Below are 24,646 nucleotides of genomic sequence, written 5' to 3' on the forward strand. Positions count from 1 at the left end.
CCGTAAATGACTAATCGGATAAGCGAGAGACAAAATTGCCAAAAAAAAAGTGTTTAAAGGTGTAGAAAAAAAGAATCACAGGGTCAAAAGTGTAAAAAAAAAAAGCGTCAAAGGCATTAAATAAAAGTTTCTATAATTAAAGAACAGATTTAATTTCAGAAGTTTACTAACTGAGCAGCTTGGTATGAAAGAATTTTACACAAAATGTTCTTTATTTTTACTGTAGCTACACACAAAATGTCTGTTTTTAATTACGGGACAGGTCATGGAGCTGCCAGAACCTTTTCTCTTATTTTACGCATTTATTTCTTAGAGGGCAGCCACACACATCCAAATATGCATCGGTCCGAGTATGTTTCAGTTGTGGGGCTCTGATCAAAAGTGACATTGTTTGAATGAAGCTCGGTGAAATATATATAGCAGAAGGGCCGAGCTATACGCTTATTCCTGTGCTCTTGTGTTCTTGTGGCCTCCGCGAGTGTTAATTCTCCAATGTATGTGTGATGGGCTGAATCCCTAACCCAACCCCCCTCCCTGAGAGGTTTTAATTGCAGGGTCCAGATTGCCAGGGCTGGTTGTATAGGGCCTGGCGACCCCCGTGACAAGTCACAGCCTCCATTTAATTTTTCCAGATCCCATGCAAAAAAGCGAACACAGGGGCCCCCCGTGTTAGCGTGCTAGCACTGGCTGGCAAAAATTCAATTTTCATCCCCCTTTTGTATCCGAGCCTGCTGTCTTGCCCTAACGATGCTCTCTCATTCTCGCCCCCACATACGCTTCCCCTTCTCCTGCCTTCTTCTTCTTCTCCCTTCAACAACAGAACACAGTGGAGTCGTTAGGACCCTCTCTTCATTACTTCAAAAAACCAATCATTAGACACCAGAGTATATACGTAATTAGAAAATCACTTCCTTTGCAATCCCGGCTAAGTAGTTTACATACTGTAATTACAGGGACAAAATCAATTTTTAATCATTTCACTGATTGGGCTCATCAGCTCAGTAGGAACATTGTATCCTGCTTGTTGTGCGAAAGCAACATCTGGGCTAAAACAATTACCCTTTTGTGTTCCAGAGCGGCTCTGAAAATGCCTCGCTGTCACTCCCCCCCCCCCTGTCGTGGACGCTCTCTTTCTATCTCTATCCGTCTCCAGACGCCCTTTTTTCCCTTTGCCTTGGTCCTTCTCTCCGTCTTTCTCCCGTGCACTCCCTTTCTTTTCCTCTCCCTCCCTCCCCTCTCTCTTCTTCTTCTTTCTCTCTCTCTTTCACTCCCTGCCCTTGACTTGGACATGGAGGATCACATTTAAAGCTTTATAAATCAATAGGCTATAATAAGCTGCTCTTGACAGAGAGGGAGAGAAAGGAGAGCGAAGGAAGAAAAATAAATAAATAAATAAATAAATAACATATTGCTTTTTTAACACCTCTTTTTGTTTTGTTTTTCTTCTTCATGGACCTGTCGTTGTCATTTATTTTCTTGGGTTTTATATATTGTTGCCTTTCAGAAAACAGGCCCTACAGAAATATCACCTTATTACCACGTGTTCTGTAGACTGTGTGAAGTGTGTGTGTTGTTGGTGGGGGTTGGGGTAGGGGTGAGTCTGACGATTCCGAATGTGTAAAGGCGAAGGATTCTCTGTCTCCTTGTTTTGAAGTGAGACATAAATACAAAATCAAAGGTGAAAACTGCATCCTTCGTTCCCGGTATGTTTCACCCTTCAACCGGCTAATAAAATGCTTTGTATTCTTGTCTGAGAGAAAGACCCGATCGATCCACATTAGTCTGAACTCTCTCTCTCTCTCTCTCTCTTCCACTTTGAAAACTCGGGAAATCAGATTTCAGAGAGAGGGGGGAGAAGAAGAAGAAGAAAAAAAATCGGTTAATGCATTGATCACTCAAGCTGTATGCAAATCACATTTTGCCTGTATTTATTTATTTTTTTGCTGATCAATAGCATTAATTAACGGCTTCGTTTTAACGGCACCCCGCAATCCCGTTAGACACCGCTGTCGACCTCAGAAATCCTACCCCACCCCCGCCCCCCCACCCCCACCCACCTCCCGTCCCCTCAGTAGCCATGGAAATGAACGGCGCGTGGCAGGGGACATAAATCAGGAAATCCAATTTGACCATGAGCTTGCAGTGCTAACAGTAAAATATGAGCGCTAACACAGCACACAGGTAGATCATCTCATATCGGGAAGGATATTATTTATTTATGACAAACGAAAAATAAAAATAAAAGAATGTTTACATGAGTGCTCTTTCAACTTCTTCAACAAAATGGGTGGAAGTGTTTTTTAACCCTTGTGTTGTCATCCCCCTCGACTATGAAAATCACTTTTTCTGTTGTTTTTGTTGATTTGTCTGACGATTTGTCGCTTATTTTCCAACGTTTTTGTCACTATTTCGAAGTTCTTGGCGCTTCCTCAAACTTTTTTTTGACATTTTCTTCTGGTGTTTTAAGTTTTTATGGTTATTTTTGGCACTTATTACAACGTCCCATATTTCAGATTCCATACTTCTGAAAAAAAACTTTGAAAAACAGCAACAAACAACATGAGAGTTAAAGAGAGTTAAAGAGACTCTGATCTTACATGTGAGATTTAGGTTTACTCGCTATGAGAAGGTCTATACAGCCTGTGGAAACTGTTGTTATATGTCATGTGTGGCTCTGGAGGAGCTTTCTGAAGAACAAAATAACCCTGATGATGATGATGATGATGATGATGATGATGATGATGATGATGATGATGATACCATCAGAGTTATCTCGGACTGGGATGTGAGATTCCAAATTCATAACAGAAAGCCTGTGTTACAAACTGGGGGTGAGGAATTTGAAAGATGTGAGAACTTGATAGAAGACGGATTGATAGGATCCGGGGTCTTTTGGAGTTTGACCCATGCAAGGAACATTATGCCAAGTCATTATATCTCAGCCTGTGCTGCTTTCATTTTTCACCATTCTCATTTTAATCTGTTTCTCACATAGCCCCAACTTTATGGCAGTGCAACACTAAATCACCGGAGTGGCCCTTTAAGAGAGTTCCACTTTTTTTTTTACCCTGTCATTGGGAGTATTTTAAGAAATACAGTGTGAATTAATGATTTTTTCCCCCTGGACATCCACCTTTCTCCCTCTATTTAACACTAATACAACACCAGATAGCTAACTACTGTATGTCATGATGAGTGTGTGTGTGTGTGTAAGGGGGAGGGGGGGGGTTGCTCTGTGCTAACCAGCCTAGCTGCTGCTGCCAGGGATGCTAGTGTGTGGGATTAATAATTGACTCTTTTTGAAATTATTATTATTCCCAAAATGCTCTTTTTTGATTTGCTTTGAAGGGTGTGCATGTGCGTGTGGGTAGGGGGTGTTAAGTGAGTAGGGGGCATGGGGGGTGTTGGTGAAAGGGGTTGGGGGTGCTTGCTTGCTTGCTCATTTGGAGAGCTTTTCCAATTACACAATTAGTGAGGAATGTAGGCCAGCGGCCTCGGTGCTCCTCGTGCTCCCCGACCCTGGATGGCAAGTGCCTTCGCCTCGCTTTGTGTTTATCCGTTTCTTTCACATTAGTCAAGAAATACATTAACTAGAAATAGATGTAAAAACGGACATTTACATTAACACGAATATGTAACCGTGGATATATAAAGTGAAAGTGGCGTCGGCTCGGAGTCCGGGAGGCGTCCCAGAGGAGCAGAGCTGACAGACGCTGACCTTCTTTGTGAACTGGGTTGCGTGTGAACGACCATGGCAGCGCGCTGTGGTGTTAATAGATAAAGTCATGGGGTCGGGCCTTCTCTGATCCAATACGGTTTGTTTCGTTGAATGGCTTTTTTGTAAACCCACCACCAGCTCCCACCATGCCCCCAAAACCCCAAAAAGAGGGTAGCTGGTTCAGGATTGAACGCACGCACACACACACACACACACACACAGGGCTGCTATGTACTGTTTTTTTTATCGTCATCGCGATACCAACTGGCGCAATGAAGACATTACGAAAGGTTGCAACATATTGCAATAGCCACTCAGAGATTTATTCTTGTTAGTTGACAGAAAATATTCTTTTATATTCAATTCAATGTTCAATTTGTTCAGTGCAACAATGTTGGAAAAGATTTCCTTTCACTTGTTTTAAATTCAACAAGCGACTTGTTGTATTTTAGCAGAATACTGAAAGCAGCAGAGCTGAGAGCACTTCCAATATCTGTTTATTTATCGCAGGTAATATCGCTAACATCGCGATATTCAACAACGTTATCGCGTGTCGCGTATTTTCCTCATCATCGTTGCAGGCCCAATTCCAACTCCTATTGATTCCCTTTCTTCTCCGGGGCGGAGTGATGCGATAAATTGATTTGCGATGAAGGACAAATTGTATAATATAATATAATTTTAGCCCCTTCCTGATTGTCCCCTCACTCCAGCCTGCCTGCCACTGCGTGTGCCGCGCTGGGTTTAATACGAAGCAACAACAACAGCCAAGTGCCATCTGTTGGCATGCAGATTTTCTGTAATCTCTCTTTACTGATTACAACAATGACTACACGAACCTCTTAAATAATTATCCCACAATGTAAAAAAAAAAAAGAGAGGAAAAAAAAGAAAAATAATTATAATCATTAACTCCCACCAAGTCTGCCACTCCTCCCGCAAATGAAGGCTGTCAGAGAGAGAGAGAGAGAGAGAGAAAGAAAGAGAGAGAGAGAGTTGTTCTTTTGCTGTGATGCCAATCATGTCTTATTTATACCCGCGGGGTAGAGTACCACACAGCGGTGACAATCTTAACCCAACAACGTTGAAGAGGAAACTGTGGGAAAATTGACCCCTCTCCACCCACCACCCCTGCAACTTATGTTTTTTTTTTTTTGTTTTTTTTTCTTCTATCTTCCGGAGGAAAAATCCAACTGAAGAGGGCAGGTTACATTCTGCAGTTTGTCTGACATCACATTGGCTACGTTCACACAGCCAAGTCTTAATGCTTAATTCGGATTTTTTTTTGGTTTGGCTGTTCACATTACCTTTTTAAAATGTGGCCTATGTCAGATTCCAGTGTGAACTGTTTGTGGTTTCGAAGTGACCCACATGAGCAAAAGAACAATAACGATGACATCAGACGCAGCACGCTGTTGCACTAAAGTTAGGGAGGTTATGGAGGAAGGAAGCACTTTGGATTTTATTTCAAAATGTTTGTGTAATGGCAGCTGTAACATTAATGAGCACGTGCTGAGGAGGAGAAGAATGAAGAGAAAGATTGCCACATTGGCTATTTCGGCCTTTTTTACGGGGTTATGGCTGCAAATTCACTACAGGAGTCTGTGTGTCCATTTTTTCAAAAACGGAGCGGTTACGGTATGATCCTTCTAGTTTTGATTGAAGTACAGTATCTCCCCATACACCAATTAGGTCTAAGACCTCACTCTCCCTCCATTGACTTACTCCATCACTGTTCTCCATTTTGTAGGCCTACTCAAGTTTTTAATGTTACTGTCTGTGTCTAGGGCTAACTCCTTCCGGCGTATTAATTGTGACAAATGTCGATGTAGATTGAGGTAAAAGTCGCATCAAATCCGCCTTGGTTGAAAAAAAAAAAATCTGACCTGGGTCTGATTCGGGACCACATATGGAAGTGGTCTGAATCAGATTTGAAAAAAAATCTGATCCGGCCAAGATTTGAGTGTTCACACAGATTTGGGCCACTTTTGCCTGCTAGTCTGAATGTAGCCATTGATAATTCCTGCAGCGGAATCAATGAGTAAGTTTACATGCACACCTACAGTATATTCCACTATTATTCCCAATATGACAATATTCCGAATTTGATACACGTCATGTAAACAGCATGCTCCGGTTGGATATTCTGTATAAGGCCTTTTCCAAATTTAGCATTTTCCGATTAAGCCAAGTGGGATATTCCGGTATTATTCAGGTTTTAAAGGCATTCTTTGGACATGTATACAGCGTGTTCCGAATATGCGGCTCAATCTGGGTTTTTATCCCAGTTTACGGCCTCTTGCCTGTTTACGGTTTACGGTCAGCTCTGTGCGTTGCTATGGTTGCTGTAAACAAACCAACCAGCCAACAGTTTGCAGGGCTGCCGACCCTAAAAGAAGGAGAAACACAGCTACTTTTAAACATTATCAAAGACTTGGATATCAACAGATTTTTGGAATATTCACTTTCACTAGCCATATCAACGGCTTAGTCGGAATATCGTCTTTTTCAGGGTAAAAATGTGCATGCGTAAACGTAGTCGGTGTCTCAGAATGAGGCTACATTTACATTGCTACGTTTTGGTTTTAAAACGAATGTCTTTTGCCAAGTTTACACCTCGCATTCACACTGCTCTGGCGTTTCAGAGCCCCTACACCAGGAGACTTGAAAACACTTCTGACCCCGTTTTGGGTTGGAATCTGCAGGGTTGTGTTGCAGTCTCAACGGCCGCAAACGGAGACCTTTGGCAACACCGACACTGACGCCAATGTTTCGCCGCCTGATTGGAAAATGAAAAAACGCGCATGGCCAGGATACGAGAATGTTGATGAGATATGCGTGTTAGTTTGAACGCTGATTAGTTGTTCTACTGAAGCTAAAATCACTTGTGTGCACGGAGTTCGCTTTTGGTGTAAATGTAGCCTGAAACCCCCAAAAAAGCATCTGTCTAGACCCCAGTTTGCTTCACATTTTAACAATAATGTAGGAAGAAATTGTGACACCTGTTTCTCCACTGCCAGTAGCCTCAGTAGTCCAAAATGCATTGCAGCCGGATGAAAAGAATGTGTGTTGAGTAAAAGTCAATGTTCACAGGTTAGCTGGCTTCCTATACTCATATACTGCATAGCTGTAGGAAATGCAAGAAGCAAAAAGTTCACACCCTTACTCCGGGGACAGCGCCAAGCTGAGGCTACGCGGGTTAACCGAAAAAGTAAATTACACTCAATCATTCCTGGAATACACAAAAACATCATTATTTGATAGTATCTGGCAATAAAATTGTGTCAATAGTGTCCAAACATCTTTTCTTAAGGATATGGTTTCCAAATGCTAAAAATGCAAATCAAAGTTCAAAGATTAAAAATGTGTTTTGATCTATAGGTCATAGGTGGTAGAGGCTTATTTTAGTAAAAGTGATAATAATTTATAAGCCTATATATAACATAAAAAAGGCTATGAAAAGTAAAAGTCCTGCATTCAGAATTGAACTTACACTATGTCAAAGATATTTAAATAAAAATCTACTTAAGATATGTAAATATTAGGCAGCAGAATGACCCGTCAGTGTTACTTTGTATTATATTAACTGATTTAGATATGTTGCTGATGGATTACAGTGTAAGCAACATCTAAATATTATAGTCTGTCAATGTGGGGGGGATTCTATCTTCCCTAATGGAACCTTTCTGTAAAAATGCATCATAGAAGCTCACCATATGTTTTATGTTAAATTGCGTTACGCAAAGTAACTACCAACTGTGGCTGTCAAATGAATGCAGTGGAATAGAAGCATAACGTGGCACAAAATGGAAGTACTCAAGTTCGTTAAGTATCAAATTACTTAGTATCACGTTACTGCAGTAGATGAACGCAGTTACTTGACACCACTGCTAAAGAAGCACACTTAGTTTGGTATGTCAGGGATTTATGTGAGTAAATGCTCATCCGTGTGTGTGTGTGTGTGTGGGTGTGTGTGTGTGTGTGCAGGGGTCTGTTTATGGATCTCTTTTCATATACGTCATCTGTGTGTGTATGCATCTGCAAATGTGTGCGTGTGTGGGTGTGTGTGTGCGTGCGTGCTCTGTGTGAGAAATGGTGTGAGAACACGTCAAGGGGAGCATGTGTTAGCTCTGCTTCCAATATGAGGGAAATCTGTGCCACATACCTCCGATATGACACAAGCCAAAACGACATGACTCACCCATGCTATATTTGATTAATAAAACTACAGCCGGCAAAATGTGTTTCAAAAACAGCAGATCATTACCGAGGCGTGGTTTGACTTGAGAAATGTATCATCCTATCATTATTATTATTATTATTAAGGGACGAAGACAAAATATATGTGTGTGTGTGTGGAGCATCTGATACAATCCCAAATATTATATATAAAAAATTAAATACATTTGTATCAACACTTTAAGCTATAAGTAAAAAGGAATGATTCTCTACTATACACATAAAGAGGACATATGCCAATGAAGAACGCGCATATATGTAATCCCCACTGCTCTGAATCTTATAATAAATGTTATAACATGAATTTCCCAGCTTCAAGAGAAAAGGTTTCCATTGATTAGCACTTTACAAGCAATCAATTTTTACAAACGCCTGATGGCCCCCTCTCTTCTCTTTCTCTGTTTCTCAGGAAGGGATGATGGTCTATATCACGAAATTAAAAAGAATACAGAGAAGTGGGATGGGGTGAGTAATTATTGGAAAGAGGAAGAGGACGAAGAGGGGTGATGTATGGGAGACGTGTATAGATTCAAAGGGGGAGTGAAGACGAATGGGAGCTACAGTACCTTAGAGCGAGAGTCTAATAAGGGTATGAGCGCGACGACAACCAGTGGTGGAATGTAACTGAGTACATTTACTCCGGTACTGTACTTAAGTACACATTTTAGGATACTTGTACTTTACTTGAGTCTTTTTCTTTTCGCGCCACTTTCTACTTCTACTCCGCTACATTTCAGAGAGAAATATTGTTCTTTTTACTCCACTACATTCATCTGACAACTGTTGTTAGCAGTTACTTTACAAATTTACAAACAAGATTTTGCACACAAAACACATGCAGTTTAAAAAATCTGATGTTTTATTATAAATGAAACTAGCCGACAAATATAACGGCCTACAAGTCCAGCTGAGATGATTAGACCATTAAACACACAACTGTTTGGATCCTTTCCACTTTCTAAAATGGGAGGATGTTTCTGCATCGCATGTACAATGCAGGACTTTTACTTGTAACAGAGTATTTTCACAGTGTGGTATCAGTACTTTTACTCAAGTAAAGGATCTGAATACTTCCTCCACCGCTGACAACAACAATGGCGAACGGCGATGACACACTGATTACAAACAACCGGGCAAGATAAAGCATCCTAACCCCAGAAAGCAGACATATCCCTCACTTGTACCTGTCATGTGATCTCCCATCACTCACTGACACACACACACACACACACGTACAGTAAACACACTCTTACGGCCCATCACCATGAGAGATGGGCTGGCCACGCTCCTCCAGCTCCAGGAATAATGGCTTGCACCTGTTAACCATGTCACCTCTGTTTGCTAATTGTCTCCTTGAGCTACATGGAGAGGAGGTGACAGCGTTGTGGCTTTCTGACAGGTGGGCTGTGGGGGGGGGGTCAATATGTGATGAAAAAGACTTGCACCAAACTTATTTTACTTAGAGCTGCTTTAATACTATCGCCGGGTGACCGCGGAAAATCCTGCGAACATCGTGGATATAGACAACATTTGACTAGTTCAAAAGAAAATAGATCTCAGCACCGTGCATGGATTATAGAAACAGAATGAGTTAGCACACTACAACGGTCTCTGTTCTTTGCAATGGCAACGTCCTGATGGAAGGCATATTCTTCTAGCTGTTTTTTCTCCTTATTCAATTCTTTGTGCTAATAACGCTAGGCAATACATATTCTAGACCACCCTGGACGCAGGACAAAATTGATATCTGTCTTTATATTTGAACTCCTGACAAGAAAACAAACAAAGTGCATTTCCAATATATTCTGTAAGTATTTCTATAAGTCCAGTTTTTCCTTTGGCATAATACCCGCATCTGCTAAGCCAGCGCTGATCAACGCCTTTGGGGGATAAAAATGACAAATTTAAAAAAAAACATAATAATGTCAATTTCAGGAGAATTTCCCAGTTAATCTTTAATGAATGGCAAATTAATATTTTAAGATAATCATCTCAATGGTTCTGCATCTGGACATCCAGTATTTGGAGGATGTAGCTCGTGAAAATAAGGTTGTAAAAGTAAGTAGGCCACAGCTGTTATTTCAATGTGTCAGATACATTTAATCAACATTTCATATCTTCCGCTGCTCATTGTCAGGTGGTAGCAGGTTGTGAACATTAATTAGGCAGCCACTAAAAACTGTAGTGTTACCTTTGCACCTGACAAAAGATGATCAATTCAATTTTGTATATTGCGTTTCTAGTTTTTTGTGTATGTAGATGCTTCAAAGCTGAACCTAATCAGATTCAATAGGGGTCTCAAACCAATTTGGATACAAAAAGGGGATTGGACACTGGGTTGGAATCCGACAAAAAAGAGCAGCAGTGACATGATTCAGAGGTGTCTATGTTGGTGTCAGTTTGTGACACCACCAACATATCCTGCAGGTCTTTCTGATACCAGAAGTGCAAACATATGTCCCTCCGACACCCAAGATAAAAACATCCTCAACTGCTAGCATGAGTGTTCATTTTGCAGTCGGTCACCTGTCCAATCCCATTCCTGGCCCGACATGATGTTCAATGTGGAAAGGGATGAATTATGAAGCAATGCGTTGGGATCTTTAACACACAGCACGGTACAACAAGTCCTCCAAACCACGACGATATAGGTTGTTTGTTCCTTACCCTCTAATACGATACCATTTTTATGAATTAACGTCCATAGCGGTGGCAGGAAATACGACCCACAGAAGTGTTTTCCGTCATCATATTTAAACCAGGGGAGGTAACACGTCGTTAATGTAAAAAAAAGTCGCAGTTTGGTTAGGTTTAGGCACAAAGACTACTTAGTTCTGTTTGTTCCGTGAAGTAAAAAAACTCACCGTTTACTTTCATTTTCAAATGGAACACAAACCTAGCCTGGCTCCGCCCTCCTACGTACTTCCGCTCAATTTTCATTTTCCTTCAGTACACCTTCTGGGTTTGCGGTACATTCGCGGGTTTTCTCCGGCCAATCTTTACCGGTCCAATCAGCGAACAGCTAAGCCGACGTCACGACCAAACGTTAGCGATTGGTTGTGGCAGATCCAGAGTGGCTCTGGGCAGATCCAATAGTTTTAAACTTCAAAAGAGTACCCGCCTTCAAGGAAGTTAACACTTGTCAATGGAGAGTGGCCAGACCCTCTGTACAAATGAAATGGACCAGAGACTGGTAGGACCAGGTTAACACAGACCCCGGTCTCCTGGGTGAAAGTCCTGTTGTTGGTTCACCAATCCACCACCCCAACCTGCCTTCATACATAAAACATAAAAACATAAAACACTATGAACGTAAATATGAGTCGTAATTGCTGTTTGAACAAACTATGTGGGCCTTTATCGGGGGGAGGAAAGCCTTGTGCGTTATGTTGTAGCATTGTGTGCCACACAAACTAACTACTTGACAAAACAGGCAAAAAAATGCCAAATGATTTGTGCAATTCTGCAAATGTTGCATGACAAAACTGAGGTTCAAGGAGGCTCATACAAAGTCGGCTACAAGGTTGGTCAACGTGGTGACGCTCATTCACCACCCATACGACCAATATAGCCATATTTCAATGTAGTGTGCATGCACATGAGTAGGGCTGGGTACCGAATCCGACACTTGTTAAGCACCGACCGAATTGCCTAGTATCAAGTATCGAAAAATGCCTCGTCATTCAATACCCACTTTCAATACATAAGGAGCAAATCTTGTCAGCGTCAGTGAGCCAATAGGCATGCAGCATGCTTCTACCAAGATCTAATAACGCTTCTGATTGGCTGTCTAACGTTACACGTCGTACAGACACACAGGTTTAAACCCTCTGATCCCTAAGGTATTTTTGACAACATATGGTCATGTCTAACTATTGTTCCCTTGGGTAATTCCTCTTCACTATATATGATCTATGTTTCATCCGCATTGACGGACCAGCCTGGTTGACAAGACGTAAACAAGCCCTTGATTGGTCAGAATGGTCTCCCAGAATATCATGGAAAAAGCAAAATGTCGGTTAGCGTCAAAGCTAGCGGCGATAAACCACTGAAAATTAATTAATTCTGGACATAAAGTGTATCAATCTTGGATGAAACAGTTTGGATTTATTGCACAAAAGCTCTGGATTTCCAGGCTGGATAAAAAAAAAATCTCTATGGCTATGAAGACCCCAAAGACATTAGCAGAGCAGCGCGAGTATTAGCTTTCACCTGCACAAAACGGTATGTTTCTATGGTTATAAAATGATTAAGCCATGGATCTAAGATACCGTTTTTTGCTCGGGCTCAGGGTCAGAGAGTTAAAACTCGACATTAGGCATAGAGACGGTGCTGACGTAGTAGGAGCTAAAAAATAACTAAAAAGATGTGTGCCCTAATGTGTAATGTTGCAGTTTCTTTTTGTTAGAACGGATTTTATAAAATTGCTATCGAAAAAAGCATCGTTCAGGAACCGGTTTTTCCAAGTCACTGCATCGGTAAGCTATAGAAACATTTTAAGCGATACCCAGCCCTACACATGACCATAATCCATGCACCGTGTGATAAAAGCCTAATGGCTTTGTTGCTGAGAAGGTTGCCCATTCGTTTTTTATCTGTCTGGCCAGAAAACTGGAGGTGAGGAATAAGAAGTTCTCTTCCATAACTTTGATGTACTCCGGAGCGAGCCACTGACCCGCGGGACGGAGCAGCTCACAGGCACCGATGTCTCGCCAGTGTGACTGAGAATCACGGCGCCGCTTAAACAAACTGCACGCTCAATTGACTTTCCCCGGGATAAAACAAAGATTTAAATGAAAACAAAAGATGCACGCGCGGGGGCGTGTAACTGTGACAGGCAGCTTTTTAATATCCTCCCCTTTCCCCGTGATCAAATCGGTGGGATCGTACCTGTGCGACTGCCGCCGCTCCAACGAACGCCGGATGTCAGGAAGAGCGCCGACAGCTCCACAGAAGGTGGGACGACAAGAGCCTGTAAACAAAGCACACACACCAGGAAATTCACAGTCAACCCGCGTTTGAAGCTTGACAAGTTTGCAACACTGGCGACAGAGGAGAAATACCCATTAAAACAACGTGTGTTGATCCCTCCCAGCCCCCCCCTCCCCCCAACCCCACATCTTTATTTTTTTCCTCAGGACTTCCTGGGAGGACATGATGTCATTTAGACAACTATAAGTAATCTAACAAATACATGGTGTGTAATTGCTTGTGTGTATCAATCTTTGACTCTTTTTTTCCTTTTTCTTATGAGGAGTAGTTTTTTATTTTATTTTGACACTTTAATATCCAGTTCAAGACGAGGGAATCATAGCGGGACACACACTGAGATGTCCGCGGTTTGTCATTTTGTTAGTTGGAAATGTTGGGAAGCTTTGTTCTCATGAGCAGAAAAACTGTGAGAGGAGCCCGCGCAGCACAGCGGAGGATGTTATCTGATCCAGCCTTGAAGCCCCCGCCGCTTAAAGCCAGAAAAATAATCAAGCCGACTCAAAGTATGTGAAGTAAAGACCGCCACTCCCCCCTTTAAAGTAGCATGCAACTCTGTGAGCGGCGTTTAGGCCTCGCAGAGAAACATCACGGAAACACCGACAGCAACTGGCTTTGACTTTTTGATACGAGTCACGATTTAGGAAATTACAGAGGATGGATTTCCTAAACCCTGCAACAACAAAAAAAAAGTTGTAATGCTTAAATTAAGGTGGAGAACCTGAAAAAAGGTTGGATGTTTTAACTCCGCCGATGAAGCCGTTTGATCCATTTCAACGCAGCTGACTAAACTTCTCCTGATTTACATTTCATCTTTTTGGTGACATTTCAAACGTTTGCTTGGATCTGTTAAGAGTTTGCTTAGATGGTACAGTGATCCGCAAGAGTTGGGGTTTTGTATATTTAACTCCCAACCTTCAGTGCTAAACGCTTCGATGCCGTGTTGTTCCCGCACGCCGCTATACCCAAAGATCACCTGTCAGTCACGGTGTCGAGCCGTACTGTCATTTATTTGCTTCCGTGGCTTTTCGTAGTTGGCGCTCTTTCTGGTGATTCATTGATGCTGCACAATATTACTTCAAATTTAGACTGGGAAAGAAGCATGGGTCCAACTAATTCTCATGGCTATAATTGTGGATGTGGAGACGCAGCCAGGCATGGAGAAGCTGGCTCAGTCCTACAACAGGGGAGAGAGGGGGGTGGGGGTTGGGTGTAGAGAGGGAGCAGCACAGATGTGGAGGGTCTGCAGGAGGGCCACCCAGATCTACCCACCACTACTGTTTCAATGGAGCATCAAGAGTAAAAACTCACACTCACATACAAGGAACTCAGACACAAACACACACACGCACACACACGCTCACACACAAAGCCACGACATTGCCTTAAGTCACAATCTAAATTGGCTCCCAAGGGCATACCGACTACCTTGTTCACCAAAGGCATTGTGTATGTTTTCTGAGTGCTTAGCATATGCTGCCGTAACCTGAGATCCCCTTTTTTTTTTTTTTTTTTTTTTTTTTTTTTTTTTCTTTTTTTTTTTTTTTTTTTTTTTTTTTTTTTTTTCATGCACATACACATGTACACAAACACAATGTTGCTAGAAGTCGCTCTGTGTTTTCTCCCTTTACGTATTTCCCATCAGGCCCTTAATTAAATTCAAAATAGTTCACATCTACCTATTAAACCAAGTTGCACCAGCCGCCCACCAGATAAACCTCGACAGAGACACTAACACAGGCAGGGTGGTGATGAGAGGTGTGTGTGTGTGTGTGTGTGTGTGTGTGTGTGTGTGTGTGTGTGTGTGCATGCGTGTTTAGGGGGGGGGAAGAAAGTGGTAGGATGACAGGAGAAACTCTAAGGATTTCTCCTCAGATCACAAGCAATGAGGAATGTCACGTCTGCTTCTTATACTGCCATGTGATATTGTAATACTGATGTACGAAAGGTAAACACGCTGATTTTCAACTTAATAATCTCATAAGGTGGGTTTTCTGGACACGTTCCGGGGCTGTTTTGGAAATGAAACATTTTTCAAAAGCACACTATTAATTGCCGTTCGTGCTCAAAAGTGAACATGGCTCGCAAACTCCATTCAAGGGCAGACATAGACAGGTATGTGTTCTAGCAGAGTGAGACAACACAGCAAAAGCTACTGACTACTTGATGGAATCTGCCACATCTATGATTTGATATCAAAGCAATGGAAATAGCTAACATTTTAGGACTAGTCTAACCTTTCCTGTGTTTACCTTATTAAAGCTTGTGTACCTTAACTGGTAGTGCAATACACATGGGGCGGGGGAACAATGTGTGTAAAGCCGGCAGTGTTTAAGCAGGCGAACAGTAAAGTAATAGGCAAGAGCAGTGAAGTGTTGATTCTACAAAAGATGCAGGGGGAAAATTGCACCTTAGTGCACACACACGCGCACACTTACGCACACATACACACTCACACACACACACACACACTCACTCACACACACATTACCCTTCCCCTCCTCAATATACTCCCACAACACGGCCGGCTGCCTGGCAGCCGAAGTTAACATTTTCAGAGAAAATATTCCTTGCCTCCAATAGTCCGATGTAATTCATTTTCCATCTCTGTTCATTAATCATTGTTAAAATTAGTGATCCATTTCTTCCACTCTGCCATCTGCACTCAGCTTCCTAACAAACATGACACCTCAGCGCATAATAAAAGCTGACAGCTACGAGGAGGCCTTTCCAAATAGCTTTCTGCATATGTGCACCTCCATGACTTGATGCCGTTGTCAGACAAAAGTAGATTATGTAGACCGCTGGCTGGAGAGAGTACACACACACACACACACACACACGCGCACACGCACACGCACACGCACACGCACGCACACACAAACACATGCATGCATACTCAAACATATATGGACATACATGTACATTTGTGTGTCCTGGAACTACGCAGCCACAGTACATGTAGTCAGTCAAAGAGGCAGAAAAATCACACACACACATAATCTCAGAAGTCACAGTCACATGCACACACTCTCACACACACACATGCACCAGCACATACACAAAACAACAGATGTGCCTAATCTTGCATGGAATGTGCTAAAATCCTGATAAGGAAAATGTCCCTCATACTTCTCAGCGAAGGGGTAAAGTGAGGAAAATGAGGAAAAAGGGAAACAAAAATACACAATATAATACATAATATACAAATACAAAATATGAGCAATCATGGAATCCAAGGGAGGGAAAGAAACAGGGAGAAAGAGAGAGAGTGAGGTCTTACAAGTTTGAAGTATCCTGTTTACCCCTACAAGGGTTTTGCTTTTAACTTCAGCTGGAACAGTGTTGTACTTTTCCATTTGCATTTGCTTCCAGCAGCTGTGGCATGTGTGTGTGTGTGTGTGTGTGTGTGTGTGTGTGTGTGTGTATTTGTTGTGATGCTGTATATCTGCTCGGCTACACCCTAATCCTAACTGGGGCTATGCTAAGAGCTAACTCAGCTAAGAGGCAAGACAGCGTGGGATAGAAAGTAGAGCTGCAACGATTAATCGATTAGTTGTCAACTATTAGATGAATCGCCAACTCTTTTCATAATCAGTTCATCGGTTTGAGTAGTTTATTTCCGGAAAATAAGTAAATGTTCTCTGGTTCCAGCTTCTTAAATGTGAATATTGTTCTAGTTTCTCCTCTCCTCTGTGACAGTACACTGATTATCTTTGAGTTGTGGACAAAACGAGACATTTGAGGACGTCACCTTGGGTTTTTTTAATTCTCCATTTTCTGACATTTTACAGAACAAAAAACTAGTCCATTAATAGAGAAAATGATCAACAGATGAATCGGCGATGAGCGTAATCGTTAGGTGCAGCATTATACAAAGAAAAGGTGAGTCAAAGGGTCAGACGGTGGCCCCTCTCAGGTCACCGAGGCGTCTGATCGACGTGAAAACACCTCGATGGAAAGCCATCCACTCTCCAGATGCCCCTGCAGACACCTAGTACCCTGAACCGAGTCAGATTTAGCATGCTTAAACAGTTAGCAGGCGTAATACCCTGGAATCCGAGTGTATTTATTGCACGCAGCCTCGTAGTTTAATGAAGCGTAAAGCAAGGACGCGCTCTAATATCTGTGAATGCAGCTGCATTACTGGGTTGAACAGGTTGCAATGAACAGGTACAGCCACGTCACAAACGCAGGCTACGAGTCAAGTCGTTAACACTTCACAGCGCTGTCATTACCCAGTCGTGATCAAAAGTCGGATTTATTGCATCATTTCTATTGACACTGAATGGCTTTTCCACAAGCAAGTTAAAATAATGTTAGAAAATTCATCAAAAATAAACGAATGCCACTCTCTATCTCTCTCTCGTGCTCTCTCTCTCACACGTACACACACACACACACCCCTGGTCTCTTGTTAACACCCCCTACTACACCCCCCCCCCCAAACGGTCCCTCCTCACATCCACACAAATATGCACAAACGTTCACATATACACACACTTAAAGCTCAACAATCCTATGCTGCTGTAGTCCTCTGATTCTCGTACACACACTCAGACACACACAGACACACTCAGACACACACACACACACACACACACACGGTCAGGATCCCTCCCTGGCGAGGTGTGTGTGTGTGTCTCTGCCCGAGGCACAGCACATTAATCTATATAATGCCCTCAAAGAGAAGGCTTTTTCACACCGCTAACTGCCAAGGACTACGAGGGGCAGCGGCTGAGCCATGATTCAGCTGTTAGCCCAACTGGCGTCCCTGCGCACACACACACACACACACACACACACACACACACACACAATATGTTAGCGAGAATACACACACACACACACCCTTCATTGGCAAGAAAGACAACACAGACACCTTTGTGTGCTCACACAGGGACACACTCACCAACACTAGAGCTGGGTATCCAACCCCAATCCTTTTTTTTTTTCGGTAAAGAACAATGTGTAAGTATTAATTTATTCCTTGGTCTGATAGTTAATAAGAGTTAATAAGATAGTTTAAATCATCATTTTGTCCTGATTGAAATAATAATTTTTGCCAATTTTAGACCATTTATTTCAGTAAAAATCTTGTACAGCTGTGTGTGTATGGAAAGTTTAAGAAGTTTAGTTTTTTTGGGGAAAAATAAAACAATGCTTTGTTAGGAAACCATGTTTCTGTTCCCCGACATGAAAAAAATCATAAAATTGTTTTCGAATATATAAACTCTGGTATATCGGCACTGGTATAGAAACGTTCCCACCCAAACACTGGTCAGCACTGATCTAGTGTTGCTTGTATGAGTTAAAGTTCCATGATTTTAAATTTCATATATAGAAGTGTATACAAAGCTGCAAAAGCCAAGAGAGTGCCCCCGACTGAATTTCCAGATTTGACTGATTCAGAAAGCACTGAGAAGCTGTTCTCCTCTTCCCCCCCCCTCCCCCCTGTCAGCAGACGCTGCAGACGAAGACAGTTTACTGACCCCTATACCTTGCAGGATTTCTGGGCTTCAGCGTCCTCATATTTCAGACTCTAACCTCCTGCCAGTGTGTGAAGTTGCCCAGTGCAGATTTAATATTCATTTGTTGCATGGAGGGCCACAAAACAGACAGCCCAGAGCGGTGATTGGAGGGCCAGTGCTTAGAGACAGACGGCGAGCAGAAGAGCAGCTAAATCATCTTGACATTCACCAAGAAGTAGCCACACAGAAAGCTACTGCTGCTGTTAGTTCTCCCATCCACTAATTTGGTTCTACTTAACCCCTAAACACCCCGCGCACGCACACACACACACACACACACACACACACACACACAAGTGGATGCAAGGCAAACAGAGGCTAGCGCACGCGCCTCACAGTGACACATTTAATTCCAGGTTCTCGGCACATCTGAATTACAGCAGGCTGATGAGGGAGAGAGGGCCAGGCCCCTCCGGACTGATTAGCATCATTTAAGAAAGCCTTCCTTTTTTCTCCCCGCTCCAGTGACCTCTCTCTTTCTCTCTCGCTCCTTCGCTATCACTCTCTGCCGCTCGCCGCCGCCACAGCCGCCACGGCGACCCAGCCACCTCCCAGCCGACAATATGGGTGGCATCCCCGAACAGCGCCAGTCAATACGGAGTACGCTCATTTACATCCGACGCAGGAGGACGACTCGAGTGCCTGCGCCTCTGGGGCTATTTTATTCCTTCAAGTATTTCATAGGCAACTGCTTGTTAGCTTTAGATTCTGTTTTGTAAAAGTATGGACAGAAGGACAGAAGTTAACGAGTTTATATATATATACGTCAGGCGCCATATGATGCAGGTTTTTTCTGCGCGTGTAAAGTAAATAAGACAGAGCCCGTTTTATTTGTGCATATCACCCCCCACCCCTTCCTAAATTATATAAGCCTTGCACATGGCTTAAAATTTTGTAAAGCTTTTCTCAAAATCCTACTTATGGTTGCCATTCTGTGCCAAAAAGTTCATCTGGCCTGTAAATTTAAGCATGGATTACAAATATTCAAATCATGAGCTTACTGTTCAAATAAACATTTCCAACAGGGAGGGGAAAAGTTGCAAGGCATACACTTTCAGCATAATTCCTCCTCTGGCACCTCCCCTCCTCTCGCTCCTAATAAAACAACCACAAAAAAAAAAAAAGCAAGGAAGAGAAAGGGGTGGGTTAGGGGTGGGAGAGGGGGGGGGGACAGACAAGAAACGCAAAAACAAAAGCCCGAGTTCAAAGTTTGGCTTCTTCATTTACCGTGCGGCTGGATAAACAGTGTTGATGAAATATGTAATTAATGTAATTGTAACCACCTATGCAATTACAGTCAGCCGGGTGGGCTCGGACCCCGCCACAGGACAATAGGGCACCTTATTACAGTTTTAAAAGGGAGGAGGGAGGGTGGGGGGGGCTTAAGCTGGTCAGCTGCTCTCCACATGGTAGAAATAATAAGGACTGAAGTCACAATCACTTCAGCTTTGGTTTAGCTTGGCTGATCACTGCACTTCATAATGGACAATACAAATAGCTGACAAACTCCTGGGCCTGCAGGTTTTTTTTTTTGTTGGGGCAATATTATCTATGATATATGTATTAAAATGACTTAATACAATGCGTGAGATTACGTTGCAGTGGTGGTGGAAGAATTTGTAGCTTTTTTTTAATTCAGTGAAAGTAAAAATGCCATGCACGCTGTAAAAGTAATCAAATACAAGTAGCACTCCCGCATTGGAAATGTTAATCAAAGTACGTTTGTATTATGTGCAAAATGTACTTAAAGTATCAAAAGTGAATTCACTCAAAGAAGAAAAATGCCCCCTGTGAATCTTATATTATCATGTATTACATTAGTTTTTTTGTGATTGTTGCGGGCAGAAATCCTTGATTATGCGGCATGTTTTCTTAAAAAATGCGATGGAATATGCAGGATATTCATGCAATTTTATGCAATGAAATTGCGGGAACTTGCAAAAACTGCAGTTTGATGAAAAAGAATAAAAAAAGTGATGAAGCAAACGGTAACTACTTTAAATACTGTTGGCAGCAACACTGCGTTCCATTTTATGAGTTGATCACTTGTTTTGATGTCAAATCCTAACCGGTCAACACCATGTATCTCCATGAGCCATGATAAACAGGCCTGTTCTTCAGCTTTGTGTGAAAGCTAATGGGTTTCGAAATAGTTAACTTCGGAGAAATGTCTCAACCCACTACTTTTTTTTTTTCGGGAAACAAAATCTAAATCGCCCAATTTGGAGATACAGGTTTTTCATAGGACGACGACGACAACAGCTCAGTCAAATAGATGTAGTGGAGTAACATATTACCCTCTTTAATGCTGTGGAGTACAAGTATATAGTGCTCAACGGTGTTTTAAGCCCCCAACGTCGACTTCAAGGCACCTAACCCTAACCCTAACTGTTACTGCCCGATGTGAATCGAGTGCAGATGTAAGTCGCGCATGCTCAGATTTAAATGGTTTACTGCATAACGTGTCTTACTGAAATTTGTGAAATCCATAAAATAATAAACATTTCTCTTTACATACAATAACAGCAGATGGTAATCATTTCAAAAACGTTTTAGCTATCTATGATTGTTTGATTGCTAACGTTAGCTCAAAATGCCATTCAATTGACAGCCTTTGTTGGGTTTGATTGTTAACTTGTAGCCAGCAGCAGCAGCAGCAGTCATTTCAAAAGCATTTTAGCTATGATTGTTTAATTGCTGACGTTAGCTCATAGAAAAAGCCGTTAGCATCTTGGAGGCTACTTGTCGCAAAGTGACGCATGCGCGACTCACATCTGCGCTCGACTCACATCGGGCAGTGACACTAATCATTGGCTAATCCCAGTGCCTTCCAGGCAGCGCTGCCTGGAAGGCACTGGACGTTGGGGGCTTAAAACACCAAACACCGTATAAAGTGGCGTGAAATGAAAAAAACTCAAGGAAATAGCTCAAATTTGTACTCGTACTGTTACGGTCCGCCACTGGGTATATCCGCCATGACTTGATCCAAAGCATTTACGCTTCTATTTGAATATGTATCTATTCTTACTGACCTGACGTCCTGCTTTCACACTAACCCCACTCCCTCCAGTCAAAATGCAGAGGTTAAGGTGCGGGCTGCTACCCAGGCCCGTTCACACTGACAGCCGGTGTTATCCCACGGATTAAAAATAGCCTCTTCTCTGCTCTACCAGCCCCTGCCCGAGCATTAAAGTCTTCCACATTTGCAAAATTGCAAACAGATGCAACTCAAGTACCTGCAAATAATCTGCCAAGACCAATTTCAAAAGGGAGATTTCAGAATATGTGGGAGTCATTAGAGGGAGTATTATTTCAGCGATGAGCGCAAGAGGGCCAGCCGTGGATCACCCAACCAGATGGGTTCTGCTGCTTTCTATTCAGGAAGAAAGAGGCCGACGTGTTTCTACCCCCCACCCGTTCCTTCAAATGAAGATATATAACTTGTATGAAACAATTACGGCAGAATATTGGAAGTTTCAGAAGCAACCAAAGAACGTCAAATTTCCTTTCGAGTTCTCTCAAAACAATCTTTTCATCTCGTTCCCAGTGAGGATGCTTTTTTTTTCGGATATGGGGGGAGCTGAGGAGGGGGGTGGGGGGTGGGAGACTGCGGAGGGGGGGGATTATTTTCCGATGTAAACGAAAAATACAGACACAGAGATCTGAGACGTCTTTTATTGTTTTCGTACCGCGTGTTAAATATGAAAAAGAATTAAAAGGTAGACGCCTTATAAAGGGGGGCCCGTGGCGTATGTAAATGAAATACGTTTCAGAGTTATAATTTGCAACTGCTGCTGTTGTTATTTTTCAGACGGTTATCTGAAGTTTTTTTTCTTCTTTTTTTTTCCCGGTGGCCTCGGCGCGGCTTTAAAGCGACGCACAACAAAGTGGTTTACCAATTAAAGATGATTTTTTAACACCAAGAAGTGCAGCAAACTTCATTAGATTCTCCATCCAGCCGCTGACAAAAAGCCTATCAGAAAGCATCTTTTTAAGCGTCGGTAATGAATAATGGATAATCGAAACACACTTCTTTTTTCTTCTCTTTTTTTCCCCCGTTTGGCTCACACGAGCCATTCACAACATCTAGCAGCCCTTATGACAGACGAAATGTTTATATCAAATGGAATTTGATTAGGTGACTGGTTATTATTGCTAGTAGGGAAGCAGAATAACAATCTAAATCACTTTTTTTTTTTTTAAATGATCAAAATCGCCAAGCCCTTGAAACAATACACATTCAATCAAATTCTTCATAATTGTAACAGTAGGAAACATTTTAGGCATTCCACCCACAACAAACAGGCTTTGTTCTCCTGTTATGAGAGGCAGCGAGGGGACACAATCAAGTGCGTGAGAAAGCCAGGAACGCAGGATTTCAAGCAATTCCTCCCTCTTTCTCTCTTTCTATACCCCCCCTACACTTCCCCCTTATTCTCTCTCTCTCTTTTTTTTTTTTTTTTTCAGGCTCGCCCATATTATTTGCTTCCTGTCTCATTGTAGCTGGCAAAAAGAGAATTTGGTAATTGAGTGGTACAGAACATGTGCCCTCCCTGCTCGCAGATGACAGATGGATTATAAAAACTTCAAAGGCGAGCATTTGGAGCACCAGGGGAGAGATGCTAGGTATTTGAACTATCATTCTTTACCCAGGAGACAATGACTGCCTGACACGGCGCATACATCAAGGAATAGTGCAACGGCACAGACATAATCCAACGCACACAGGCACACACACACACACACACACACACACACACACACACACACACACACACACACATACGCACCCTTTTCCTTTTCACTTCTCCTCCATCCCTCTTCCTCTCCTTCGCCCTCCTCCCCCGTGCCATATATTTAACATCCTGTTCGGAGCAACTTTGCGCCGAGCTTGGGAACATAACAAGCATAGGGGGGTAACGCTGAGAGGAAGAGGAGGAGGAGGAGGAGGAGGAGGAGGAGGAGGCACTGGCAGGGGAAGAAGTCATCTTATCTTTGCATTTTTTCTTTTCTCCACTTGTCACCTTTGTGGTTTTTGTTTTCGCAGCCATCGGTGGTTTCAAACTGTGGTGTCTCCTTTGACCCCGGTCGGTAAAATAATCGGAGTTTAGCTCAAGCGGTGTTTTTTTTTCTCGTTTTTTTCTTTTTAAAAGTGCAGCCAGATTAGCAGGCCTTGAGGAAAACTGTAAGCACTACTGTACCGTAAGAGAAGAGGAGAGTGGTGGGTGGCGACGCCTGTAATCATCTTATAAGCATGATTTATGAAAAAGGCCATCTGCTTTGCCTTACTTAAGCACGGAGGCAACCTTTAATAATATAAGGACATGAGGAAAGGGGGAGGGGGGGTACAAATGGGATTGGGAGAAACTGTTCGACACAATGACAAACACACAAACACACACACACACTCACACACACACACACACGATGATTTCAACAAACCGATAACCCAAATTCAAGTAGGCTACCCCTCCCTCCCTCCCTCTTCTTCTTCATCTTCTTCCTGTCTCTTGTCCTGTTCAGCATCCAGTCATTAGTTCAGATGGCAGCTAATCACCGCTGACCTCTCCTGTGACACCATTTAACCCCGCCCCTCCCCTTGACCCTGAAGGAATTAGCAGCCTCACTGTAACACACACTCACACACACGCACACACTCACACGCTGTCTCCCATCCAACTCACAGACTACTTTGCAGACATGAGAAAAAGTCTGTACCCTTCCTCACACCAGGAGTTTGCTACCTCTTTAGCTTTCATGACAACTCTGTATGATCCTGTTTGACCCGTTCTCAAAACGTTTCTATATCAGAAATTTGGATATTTCAAAAGAAATAACGTTGATGGCTCCCTACAAGTGCTTTCAATTTCATAGCATTTTAATTTTTTTACATATATTTTTAGAAAAAAAACGTCAAAAAAAGTGACAAAAATGTCAGGAAAAGCTTCAAAAACGTGGGAGGAAAACACACACAAACACGTCAAAAGGTGCAGGCAAAAATGTTGAAAAAAGTGACCGGTGGAAAAGCAACAAAAGTGACCTAAAAGATGTCCAAAATGATGAAAAAAAGATAAAATTTTGACCCAGAAAAAGAATAAGTTGCATGGTCAAGGAAGACAACACAAGGGTTGAAGTTAAATCCGAAGAAAATCATTCTGTCGTGATTCTT

At 42.4% G+C, this 24,646-nt stretch overlaps 1 protein-coding gene across 2 annotated transcripts in view; it reads right to left on the bottom strand.

The window, feature by feature from the left end:
• The window catches only part of znf536 (zinc finger protein 536), a 285,675-nt gene that overhangs the window by 240,636 nt on the left and 20,393 nt on the right, over positions 1 to 24,646 (bottom strand). The window contains exon 2 of one of the 2 annotated variants that reach the window (XM_039794577.1): positions 12,848 to 12,929. The exons of the other annotated variant lie outside the window; for it this stretch is intronic. The gene's annotated coding sequence lies outside the window, so the exon portion shown is untranslated. The remainder of the gene's footprint in view (positions 1 to 12,847; positions 12,930 to 24,646) is intronic. 2 annotated transcript variants of the gene reach the window in all.

The sequence above is a fragment of the Perca fluviatilis genome, chromosome 3 (assembly GCF_010015445.1).
Source record: "Perca fluviatilis chromosome 3, GENO_Pfluv_1.0, whole genome shotgun sequence".
Lineage (NCBI taxonomy): Eukaryota > Metazoa > Chordata > Actinopteri > Perciformes > Percidae > Perca > Perca fluviatilis.